Source organism: Melopsittacus undulatus, chromosome 3 (genome assembly GCF_012275295.1).
Source record: "Melopsittacus undulatus isolate bMelUnd1 chromosome 3, bMelUnd1.mat.Z, whole genome shotgun sequence".
NCBI classification, from domain to species: Eukaryota; Metazoa; Chordata; class Aves; order Psittaciformes; family Psittaculidae; genus Melopsittacus; species Melopsittacus undulatus.
In genome coordinates this window covers 118,138,690-118,151,222 of record NC_047529.1, presented here as the reverse complement: position 1 = coordinate 118,151,222, position 12,533 = coordinate 118,138,690, and the positions used below count along the sequence as shown (strand labels likewise).

Below are 12,533 nucleotides of genomic sequence, written 5' to 3'. Positions count from 1 at the left end.
GCCTCCACATGGAAGTTTAAATAAGTGGACAGTGTGCCCTGTATCCACTGTCCATGCTGTATTGCTGCTCCCAAGGCATCACATTTCCTTCACAATCAAGTAGTAGTTTGAGTTCCACATTCTGAATGGGAGAGTCCTTTCTTAAACATTGCTTGGAGCCCAGCTTTTCTTCTTCAGCCTACCAATTAATATCCCAAATGCACAGAAGACCCCATGAACCAAGGAGAAAGTGTCTTCTTTATTTGAAATGAATAAAATAAACCTCAATACATAGGTTGGAAATATCTAAAGACATCAGAAAAAGAGAACTAGCTGTAAAAGAAATGACATAAGTGGCAGGATGAAAACAGTAGAAGCTAACAGAATTTTGTGTTTCAAGTGTGAATACATGACAGCAATTGCAATTATAAGTATTGCACTATTGCATTTGCAATTAATGAGCTGGTATTTCACCCAGCCCAGTGAAAAGCTGTGAAAATCCTACGTTTTAACTGAGAAGTTCTGTTATTTTATGGATGCTCTGAAGTACTGCTGTTATCTGCATTTATGGACGTGTCTGCGAGGGGGGAGAAGAGACATCCTTCCAGCCAGCAGAGCATTAGTTGGTATATAGCAGCTGTGTAGTGTCTTATAGTAAGAGAAAGCACTTTTACAACCTACTCCTGGTTCTCAAATGCAGAACTCTAACTTGCAAAAACCATAAGTCCCAGGAAATGTTGACATATACAACCCTAATATTATTTTTCTCTTTTTAATATAGCAGTCCTAACAGAAATAATCAAGACATTTCATCTTTATCGAAGTGCAATATAATGCATACATAATTCCACACCTGTAAACCACATAGTATACAAGCCATGCACCTATCCATACCAGTTGGTATGAGAAATGGCAAAAGAAGTATAAATATATTGTGTGTGTGTTTTGTTCTGGCTGCAAGGACACTGTGCAAGCAAGAAATACCCATCATGCATGTTAGAGAATGTAACTTCTATGCCTGATCATTACAAAAGCAACCTGAAAACCCCTCCAATAGTAAATGCTCTTCAGCATCATCCTTGTTAGGAAACTCTGAGCTATTGTTTCTTTCAGGGAGCATAGTTATCTAGGAAGCTTGGTTTTTCACTAGCTTGCCCCCCTTCCTCCCCTGGAGTGTGACTTCCTGCAGTAGTTGTTTAAAGAAAAGAAAGCACTTGGCTAAAAAAGACTTCCAAAAAAAGGAGTTATCCAGCACATTTAGCAAACAGCAAATCACTTCCATCATACTCAAAAGCTAGGAAGTAAAAAAAGCTTTAGACTTCTTCAGTGAAATACAAATACTGCATAATATACTCCTGTATAATGTTAAACACTCTCTGAAATTTAAAGCACAAGTGACCCAGAAGACTTCCCACATTTCCATTTAAGTTCCTTTTCTTTTTTGTGCAGTTCCTGTCGGTTTTGTATACATATTTTCTTTGCCTTTCTCTTCCAGAGTTTAAAGCTTTCCAATTGCTTTATAGCAGGCATCAGGCTGCCACATGTGAAGGTCAACAAGGACTTGGTTGAGCTTCTGCATCCAAATATTACGCTCTTCTTTAGTATCCGCAGACAGCCAGTTCCTGAAAGCAAAGAACCCAAGGGGTTAGGTTTGCCTTTCTCTGCCTCTATGTAGTTCTTCCAAAGAACACCAAGATGATCATCCCCAGAACACTAAACAGCATTTTATCTGTCTACTCACTTGGTAACACAGAGGGTGTCTCTGCACTGGCTGACAAGAGTCTCTCTGTCATCTTCCCTCTGAGGTCAGACAGTTATTAGTTCAAAAGTGTTGGGACGGGCACAGAACTCCCTGTTGGCAGGTTCAATTTGATGACTTGTGCAGTTAGCCAAGTTTATCCGGCCCAAAGGATGCTGAAAGGAAAGTTCATCAGTCAAGAATTCGGCAGTCAAGAGTAATTCTGACTAATACAAGCTTTGAGCAACTTTTGCCATATCAAGTGACACATCAGTGACTCCATACAAAATGAGGGATTCCCTTTTTGGTGTTTAAGAGCCACTTTAGGGATGCTTGCATCATTCTTGTCAAAGCCCATAAGTCCACAGATTCATCTTCAAACAGGCAATAAGGAAGGCACCTTAAGTGCCGGGTCTGGCTGGTTTAGCTCCCTCTGTAATCAAAGCTAGACCCCTCCAAAGAGGATGTCCAGTTTCAAGCCCTTTCTCTCTTTCTGCTGACTATAGACAGAGGCTCAGCTGTATGCCTGAAGTTAGTTACACACCTTGGCTCCTATTCCTTACACCTACAGAATACCTCATCAGGGAGCCATCATAAGCTGCTCTTGGCTTGGAGAAAAGCTTGATATTTATTGGGCATGTTCACAATATTATTCCATAGATAAGTAGAATACCCAAGTTACAGGAAAAAGGGTAGCTCCATTTCAAGGAGCATTAAGAAACAGGTTGATGATATATCTATATCTATATATATACACACACACACATACAGCCATGGGAAATCTATTAACAAAAATATTTCACCATTTAAAGCAATAATTGCCCACAACTGGTATTTCTGAGGTACATCTATCTCTGCATGCTAGAACACACACAGTAGGGGTGAGGGAGGCATTAAATAAGGATAGTTTAATATTGCTGTGGATGACAGTACATAAGTAGAACGCAGCTGACCCTTTATCAGAGTAATGGTGAAACAAGTTTAGACTTTCAGGAGCACTGGAAAACAAACCAAAACTGCATTCTTGCACACAGCAATAGAATGGGAACCTTCTTCTTGCTTAACTCTATTTTTTTGCCTATCTTCCATTACAGTAGGCAAAGATTTTTCCCTCTCTCCTGGCAGCAAAATAAAGCACATTGATACACTTGGCAATGTCAGCTACCAGCATATGGTCTTCCTCTGTCAGCAGTGAAGAAACTAAACTCAGGCGGCTGGATAGGCATAGAAGACCCAAAAGGAGCAGAGTATGCAACAGAGTTTGGGAAAGAGAGAGTTCTGCCAACAAACAAGCGAGCCTTTAGTGGTAAATGACTTAAGTGAGTCAGAAAAGCCCTCTTGAAATCAGTTTGTGAAAGGACCTGGAAATATTTCAGCACACACTGTAAGAAGAGGCCAAGGAGACACGGTTCACCTCATGACAGAGGAGCCTCTGATTTGCCTCATTAGCCAGACAGTAACTTAGCTTTCCATGAGAACCATTTAAAAAGTACCAGTTTCAGCTATAATGTGGAGCTGTGACAAAAAGACTGCCAATAAGATAGTCCATAATTACAGCTACGGTTCTGCAATACAGAAGGATTACACACTCCAGCTCTTTGCCATATTAAGCCTTAGAGTCATCATTTTGTCTAAAACTTAAGGCAACTGGATACAGTCTGCTTATGAAGCTGTGCAAGTCTGATTAATTTCAATTAGTCATTTAACCAGCCCAGTGAAAGCCTTCAGACTAAAATTAAATATGGATCTTCCTCCACTTTTCCCTTTGTCACCAGATAAAGCGGTACGTTTCTAAGTTTCCCCTGACTGACGTCAGATTTATGAAGGTCCCTCCGTGCCCCAGGGGAACATTATAAGCTTGAATCTCATGCTTTGAATGTACTTCTTTGTTTTAAGCCTGAACTGCCATTAAAAAGGACCATCTAGTTGTGTAGAGTACTAAAGAACTTGGGTCTGGAGCTTTAGAAAACAGCATTACCTTTCGTTTTTCATCATCCGGGTATGTCCAGTAGGATACACAGTTCCCAGACAGCACACACCAGCGCCTATGCCATGCTCCAAAGCCACTAACATCTTCAAACATAGTCTGAGAAAAACACAATTAAAACCAATGAGGTATCATTATACCCTGACTGTACTCAACTGTTTTTTCTACCAGGTAGTTCTGCAAGTCCAACCCTTCACAGGAGGAAACATAGAGTCATAGAATAGTTCGGGTTGGAAAGGGCCTTAAGATCATCCAGTTCTAACCCTCCTGCCCTGGGCAGGGACACCTCACACTAAACCATGGCACCCAAGGCTTATACACTGGGAGAGACTCCTGTTAGTACAGCATATTGATTTTCCAGACAGCACAGAAGAGAAGCTCACACTATCATTCTCGAGTTTGCTGCCCTTGCAAAACACCAAATTTTCATGTTGATAGTGGTTCATTCTGTTATTTTAAGATAATGGAGGGTTACTTACAGCAGATACAGGATGAACAGTTCACAAACCATGATTAGTATAGCACAATCTCTTATGCTAAGTTTTCCAGTGCCTAAAGAGGGCCTATAAGAAATCTGGAGAGGGGCTTGGGACAAGGGCCTGTAGGGACAGGCCAAGGGGAATGGCTTGAACCTGCCAGAACAGGGGAGACTGAGCTGAGCTCTTAGGCAGAAGCTGTTCCCTGTGAGGGTGCTGAGGCGCTGGCACAGGGTGCCCAGAGAAGTTGTGGCTGCCCCACCCCTGGCAGTGTTCAAGGCCAGGTTGGACACAGGGGCTTGGAGCAGCTGCTCCAGTGGAAGGGGTCCCTGCCTGCAGCAGGGGTTGGAGCTGGAGGAGCTTTAAGGCACCTTCCAACCCAAACCACTTAAACACCCAAGTCACCTTTGACTTACTATTCAGGATTACAAAATGTTTAGCTATTCAACAGGACTATTGGCAGTCCAATCAGTTTAAAAGAAATAAGAAATTGCTTTTTAAATGCTTGTGTTGGTAATCATTTTACGGGATGCAGGATTATGCCAATTTCAAGCCCCATTTCTTTAATACTGAAATAAAAAGCTTAGTATATGAATTCTATTCCTGATCTCTCTTGAACGCTTACAGAATTCCCCCCACCCCCATTAACGTGTTGTGTTTTCTTGCTCTTCACAATTTAGATTCTCATTTTTATTGGGTAGGGAGTTTTCAAACCCTTACTCTGAAAAAACATGTGTGAAGTTAAGGAAATAACTACATTTAATAGGACTTGTCATTTCCATGGAAGCAATTTGAAGTATCTTACCAAAAACCCTTTCTCTTCCACAGAGGAGTCCACTTGGCATTTTAACTTCAGATATATATGACCTTCCAAAGGAGACAAGAAGGGAACCTGCAAAAAAGTAAAGCAATTAGTCATTGAACTTGAACACCTCTCAATTCTACCAGTTGAAGCAAGACACCTGCACCAGGATGTTAGCACAGTCTTGTTCTTAGGATCTTGAGCCAGAAAGAAGTGGTCAGTCTGAAGCAAGACAGTAATAATCACTTTCTGTTTCAAGTTCATTCAGAAGCTTTTCAAGGTTTGTTTGCTTATCAGTTTGCTCAGGACATAGGCACAAACGTGCTTCTGGCTATAAAAACAAGCACTCCAAGCACGGTTAAACACAACACACAGCACCAGTCCACACCCTGCAAGCTTCTGCCTCAGTTTGACATTAAGCTGGTTGGAAAATATCCTAGTGGGCTTCAACAGGATTGGTACTTGGCTGCCATGAGCATTTTTGGCAGATACTGACGTAGTAGTGCTTACTCAGAGAATTATTTGTATAGACCTGTAAGGGGAAAAAGTAGTGAGAGCAGTTCTCAACTGGCACTCAAGGTGTTGAAGACCAGCTGAACCAGTGTACCAGAGGGTGGTTAAATGGTTATTGGATATGGAAGAGTTTTGAAGAGGAACATGCAATAAAACCTGCCTATTGACTTCCCCCAATCCCTCCACACATGTTGATCAAGTGGAATTCAGTTTTGCTAATAGTTCAGATGAAGAAGAGTAACCCTAATAGCTAAAAGTGTACATCTGTAGGACTCAGTGAACCCTGCAATAGATTTTACAGTTAGAAACTGATCACCTTTGAGCTGTAGGCATACTGCAGCATCCTCCCAGACATGGCACACGGGCACAAGCAGGGGAGGAAATGGTTATTATGCATAAGATCTGCTCCACTGGACAGTATGCATGGCTCGCTCATGTACCTGGCCCTACCGTAGAGCACAGCAAACCCGTGAGCACCAGGTAGGAGTGCACATGACCATTTGAGAAGTAAAACCAGGAAAATATTTCCACGTAACAATAATAAGTTGCACCAGCCCTAGATTTTTACCAGCAGAGATAATTTATAGCCCTGAATGCTACACCAGGGAACACTGAGTTGTATCCTACCAAACCACAGTAAAATCCGTTGCTGAATGAGGAGCTCAAGTCTGTTCGATTCCCCACTTCCAGTTTACTGGGTTTGCATTCCTTTCTAATGAGAAATTACTACATCCCAGTTAGCAACATATCCCTTCCAAAGGCAAGTGGGGTGGACATGGTAGAAAACGTCGTAGTAAAAGTAAGGGCATCTCCATTCAGGGAGCTGGCAGTACTCGCTAAGGGGGTTGCAACCATGTTTTCTGCTCCAGATCTCAGTATGATTACATAGTAGTAATTTGCTGCTTCTGTAAACAGAAATCAGATAGGTTTATTAGCCAGAGGTGTCCAGGTATCTAAAACCCCAGCCCCTCAAATACTGCAAACATCTCTGCTTCACCCCCACTTGAACACTTGGTTACAATCGACATTTGCTTATAAACTTACTTTTAAAACAAGTTTTTACTTGTAATCACTACTGTCTCCACAGGATTCACAACTGCTTGGCACCTCAGGCCAGACCTACACTATCCAGTGTGTGAAAGGGGAGAGGAACTTTCAGGCAGATGCAGCAGTTCATTTTAGTTCCTTATACTCTGGTTGTTATTCTCCAGGCCTGCCAGCTTAGCCATACATCAGCATCGCTACTGCCTGTTCTCGTACGTTTTTCACTCCTGCGAAGCAACTGGTAATTCAGGCAACTCATTTCCCTGACTTTCACAGAAGGGAGGAAAAACCCCTCTCAACAGTGGCAGATGATCTGGAGTTTGTGCAGCAGACTGCTCAACAGTAAAAACAAATATCATAGCACATTATGCAAACAATCATTACCCCCCAACACTGAGTCACAGCTTTCAGAACAACTGTTGAAAACTCCAGTAAGCACTGGTTTGTCATCTTCTCTGAACAAAGCAGCAAATGTAAAAGGGATTAGTATGAAACACAGTTTTGTCCAATGTCTTCTGTCCTCAAGTTTTACTCTGGCAGAAAAGAGGAATCTGTCCAGCTACAATCATATTTGGTAGCATTATATAAAATAACACTGGTTATTGTGGGCTTGGAGATTCTTTAAACAGCTGCATAACAGAAGCTTACTATATTCCAGGGGAAGTCTAGACCTACAGAGAGATATTGCCAGATATTCTTCTGGAACAAAAGGAGACATAAATTCACATTTTAACTTAAAGGTAAAAAATGTTAACTTTAAAGTGAACTTCAATGACTTAAATATGACACACTAATGGAAGACCAGCCTTTGTAAATGAAGTACTGGGGGATGGTAACAGAGAGACTGAAAAAAATTAGAGGCTTAATGAGTCTGTCAGAATTTATGTACTGATATTTAGGCACTACACTTGCACCCATCAACAGCATTCCAAGGCAGCAAGACAGAATACAACCCAAGTCACAAAACTGTACTTCTTCTCCAACAGGCTCCACAGGACCATAAAGATCTTTAAGACTGGCTGGAAAAGTCTTGATAAATTTCTTGAACTTCACAAGCCAGAACAGGATGAAACTAAAACCACCATGGAAAATACTGAAAACCAAAAAGCAGATCAATTAAAAGCAATCGTTAGATTTTCATTGCCCCCTGATCTATGAGAAACACCAACACAGAAGACAAAAAAACCCAACCCAGGCATATGAACCAGAAGTATGTGTAGGGAGCATGGGGAAGGGGCAGGAAATGGGTCAAGTGTTCAGTTGCTGGTTTTACCTGGCTTTTGAACAGTACCACACACAAAGTCTGCTTTCAGAGGTAGACGCATTTCTGAAATGGAAAGAGATCCCCTGGATGGAGCATATTCGGTGTATATAGAAGCAGCTTTATCTCTTTTACTATGAGGTCCCCTCACTCTTCAGTCTATTCAGTTCTTCCAATAAAGCAGTTCTCTTCTCAGCTGCACAGAGAAATTAATTATAGTTTTAACAGAGGAAAAAGCAGTACTGAACATTCTTCCCCCCGTAAGCATGTAAAATGAAGATCATCAGCGTTTCTGTTGCAAGAGTAGTAGTAATATTAAAGTCAAGAAAGATCCTCTTGCCTATACAAGTAAGAGAGAACAGGTATTATCCTGTTTTCCAGGTGAAGAACTATAAATAGGCAGCGACAAGGTAGCATAGTAAGTTCACTCCCAGTCTTGTTCCCAATTCTTCCCAAAGTGTTCATGACAAAGAATTAAACTTGCATCTAAAAACCTACTTGCTAAGAGAAGTCTCTCTGCTTCTGCTTCTCCTTGTGACCCTTTTCCATGCTCCTCATCAAAACAGCAGTTCAGAGCTTGACTGGCTTGATAAATCACTGTCTGCTGCATGTTGATCTCATTATAGAGCTCCTAGAGTTAAACCAGTAGTTAAAATAATTAGCAAGAAGAGAAAGATTTAGATTCACACATGGAAATATCTTGAGATTAGCATTTTGAGGGCTACGATTCAGAGAAATTAGACCACTTGGAGAGCAAACTACAAAGATCTTGCAGTTTACAGTTACTTCTGCAAAAGAATATTGCAGCACCATCTTTTTTTTGACCTCAGAAATCATGTAAACAATGGGAGTGACTGACTTGAACATTTGTATGCTTCATATCCAGGCTAGTCTGCCCTTCACCAGGGGAAGCAGCAATTAACTAGAAATTTAGTGTTGCAGATGAAAGAGGCACCACTAAATATCACAATATTGCCCTACTGTACTTATGCAGTTACGAAGCCAGCCTAACTCAAAGGCAGTAACAAAATAAAGATTCCCCATTCCCTTCTCAAAATGACAGCTTGTTCTCCCTAGACTTACTCTATAGCTTGAGCCTTTCAAGAGATGCATTAAACTATACACTACGCCATATCATTCCCTGATGACTGAAATAAAATCTTACAGGCTGTATACACTAACCATTCTTCCTGCACAAAGCTCAGTATATATTCCACAACACTATTCATACAGTTCTATTCAAATGCAGTCATACATTCCTTTCTGTTTTGTTAGTTCAGTAAAATGGAGTTTCAGATGCTACAAACAGGATGTCACTTCCCAAGAACGCACGCCTCTGTTGTCTGACTCCAGCTCCTGTTGGGTTTTGGTATCTCAAGTTTTCCACGCAACTGCCATAATTCAAACTCTATTACACACGATGAGTAAGCCAGTCACCCGAACTCAAGACTTACTTTTCAGGTTCCTCAACAGGGTATTTGCTTCAAGTACCTTCTCCAAGTGTTCTGGAACTCTGGCTGTCATCAGATAGGATAAATCTATTTCTGTACATCTACACACCTGAGAACTACCAAGTGGAAGTTAGAGGATCATGTTTTATATTGCAAAAACACCTTCTAAAAATCAGAAAAGGCTTTGCTTTCCCACTTCAAATGTTGATGGAAAATCTTGGTAATAAAAATGTATGTTTTAAAGAATTCATTTTGCAGCTTTAGAAAAGATTCTCAGGCTCCCATGTGATTACCAGAATTTCTTCTACCTTGCTTTACAAGCAGAATGCAGTAAAGGGAGCAAGTTTAGCCATGACATTAACAGTTAACCTCAAACTTCACATACGCAAATTTCCCCCTGAGCAACTGCATCACTTACTTCTCTTGGGCCATCCTCCATGCTAGGAAACCACATTCTGCTCTGTGAATGTTAGCAAGTACTTCCAAGTACAAAATAACCTAGACTATCTCTAACATTCTGGAGTAACAAAGCCTTTTGTGCAACAAAGGTGAATTACACAACTATAAACTGAAAGGCATAAACAGTATGTACATTATGATTCTAAAAAAGAATCAACTGCACCATCTCCTCTGTGTGTTCTGTATTAACCATCTGGTTAGATTCAGAAGGGTATTAGTTTTTGCTTGTAAGCTGAATCAAAAAAACCATTTTTTCAGAACTGTTCTATTTTAAAACATTCAACTGAGTCTTAAAGCAAGATTGATTTGAGCTTAAATTCAGTGAGACCAGGGCAAAATTCATTACTGTAAAGTGATGAGCAAACTCTGAATTAACAGCATGCTGTGGCCAATTAAGTCTTGAATTACACTGCTTCACATGATCAGCACTTACAATACACTAATATCAGTTACATTTTTACACAGCACTGGAATGTCCTCCGCAGCATATCCAGCACTCTTGATAAGGCAACACTCCAGGCACTCTGCAATGCCAGCTAACACCTGAATGAAGTTTACTCAATGGCATGGCCTCACAGATGGTCATTGCTTTTCCAAGTCAGTTACCTACAAGAACGGTGTGTTGAGGCTGGAATATCTCCCAGCCCAGCAAACCACTTTGAATTTGATTCAGTCATCTGGACTTGATATACAGTCTGTTTCCAAGGGGAGGGGAGAGTATTTCCCCAAGCTGCTCCATTTGGGGTTATCTTTAAGGCAGTTTGGGTTTCTGCTTAGGCAGGCTGCTTATTGAAAGCCACCATTACTGCGACATTTCTCAAAGCAGTCACAAGACAGCTCCGCAAGGTGTCACAGACGTGTGACATAAAATCAGGGTGCAACACAGCATCTCTAAGAAACCTCCAACCTTCAGACAGACTGAAACTGATCAACTCCACTCATTCTGTTACAACTCTGTCCCTGTAAAACACAAATGCGCACACACACAAATCCACCCCAAAGACAACTTCGCTTTCTTTTTTAAACAAAAGAGAAACTGTGCCTGCCAATAAACCTGACCAGCGGCAATTCTGTCTAACAGGACGCATTTTAAATCAGATTAAGTTCCTGCTTTGGGCAAACTTCACGCTCAACTTCTAGACGCGGCAGGCGCAATGCTAGTCAATATCACCCCCACCACCTTCCAGGGTCCCTAGCTTCAGCCGAGCATCTTATATGCCAGACACACATGAAAAGCAAACACTAAAGTGCGAGGAAAAGCGGTCAAGGACCCGTTCAGGAAAGGGCCTCTCCAGGTCTCTCCTTTCCTGGAAGAGACCGGACGCCCCACAGGCAGCAGCAACCCGAGGGGCTGCAAGGAGTGAGCCTCAGAACCCCACACTCCCCCGGAGCTCCGCAAGCCGGGATGAGGGGCGCTGCCAGCCCTATCCCACCCCAGGAACCCCCGGCCCCGCTCCGGCCGCGCTCTCACCTCAGTGATCCATGGCTGCCGCTGCGCTGCTCCGGTCCGCCCGCAAGCACCACCACCTCCAACTGCTCCAACGCATGCGTAAGGCGGCGGCGCACATGCGCACTTTAGCAGCAGCGCCAGCCAATCAGACAGCAGCCTGCCCTGCTCGCCCCGCCCCCTGCCCGGACGCAGGCTGTGGGCAGCGGCAGCGGTGAGGTCTGCCCCCTGCTGGCAGTCATACGCAATCACAATGTAAAACACTGCAGGTGAGAATGCTGCTTTTGGTGTATTCCACTGCACAGATCCATCCTGGAATCCTCAGGGAACAGTTCCGAACATGTTCTTCCTAATGAGAAATAGAGTTCGTTATACTGATTCCAAAGGAAAGAGGAGCAAGATGCTTCCTTTGATTGACAGCAACATCTCAGTAATACACTCAGACAATACACTCTTCTGCTCATCACTTGCTGTCGTGATTCTGATACTGGTACTATGATTGCTTAGGATGCCATAGATGTGTTTCAGTTATACAACAACCCCTGTTCTTTCTGATCCATGTAGTGCAGCTGTACCATTTGCTGACAGAATAATTCTGCACCGGAGCAAAGGGCCTGAGAGAACTTCAATGCCATTATGTTCATTTAGACCACGATGTCTATTTACAGTACCTGAGACTGGCAACTCTGCAGCGTAATGCACATGGATTAATCACATCATCACATCAGCAATTTCATCAGCCAAATTGTAGCACATTTCATATCCTTGAAATCATTTTCTGGACGATGGTAAAATGAGGAGATTGTTAAAAAAACACCACCTTTCACCAAAAAAAGTGTTCTACAGCTCTAGTTCCTTTAGAACTTCCAGTTCCTGGAAGACTTGTTACACTGTAAGCTTCAAGCAGACATGACCTCATTCCTGCCATCTTCTTCTCATATTTATATGATTAAATGAAATTACAGAACACAGGTAAAATAAATCATAAAGCATGCATGAGAATGTTACCTACAATATTACCTTAAAGTCTGTAAAACTAAAGTATTTGCTCCCAGCATAGCCCGTATGCTTTGGGAAGGAAAGAGCTGAGTGCATGAAATGGGTTTTACATCAGTTCATGACATTTCTTTCTTTACTTCCCATGTTACTCCTCTGAACAAAACTCCATCCAGGAACATGAAATCTCTTCTGCAATAGTAGCATGCTTACACTAGAGGGTGCGAGTGAGACAGGATTTGGGGTTTCTTATGGGTTTGCTTTGGGAATCTCTTTTTTCAGTATTTGGGGGAAAAGTGCACATGTGAAGTAAGAAGCAGTTGCTTTTACAGGGAGAAAGAATACTGAGATTGGAACAAACACAATTAAAATGTATCAGG

General features: G+C 42.0%; 1 long non-coding RNA gene across 2 annotated transcripts; it reads right to left on the bottom strand.

Annotated features, from left to right (window-relative positions):
• Positions 1-216: 216 nt before the first annotated feature.
• On the bottom strand, positions 217-11,299 carry LOC101872493 (uncharacterized). 2 transcript variants are annotated; one of them, XR_004549483.1, is made up of 8 exons: positions 11,182-11,248; positions 9,255-9,367; positions 8,299-8,431; positions 7,813-7,996; positions 4,986-5,072; positions 3,696-3,803; positions 1,721-1,893; positions 217-1,601 (listed from the first exon to the last, which is right to left on the bottom strand). It is a non-coding gene; the product is annotated as an uncharacterized lncRNA (long non-coding RNA). The 2 variants fall into 2 exon arrangements; XR_004549482.1 differs by lacking the exon at positions 9,255-9,367 and having other exon boundaries at positions 11,182-11,299.
• Positions 11,300-12,533: the final 1,234 nt, after the last annotated feature.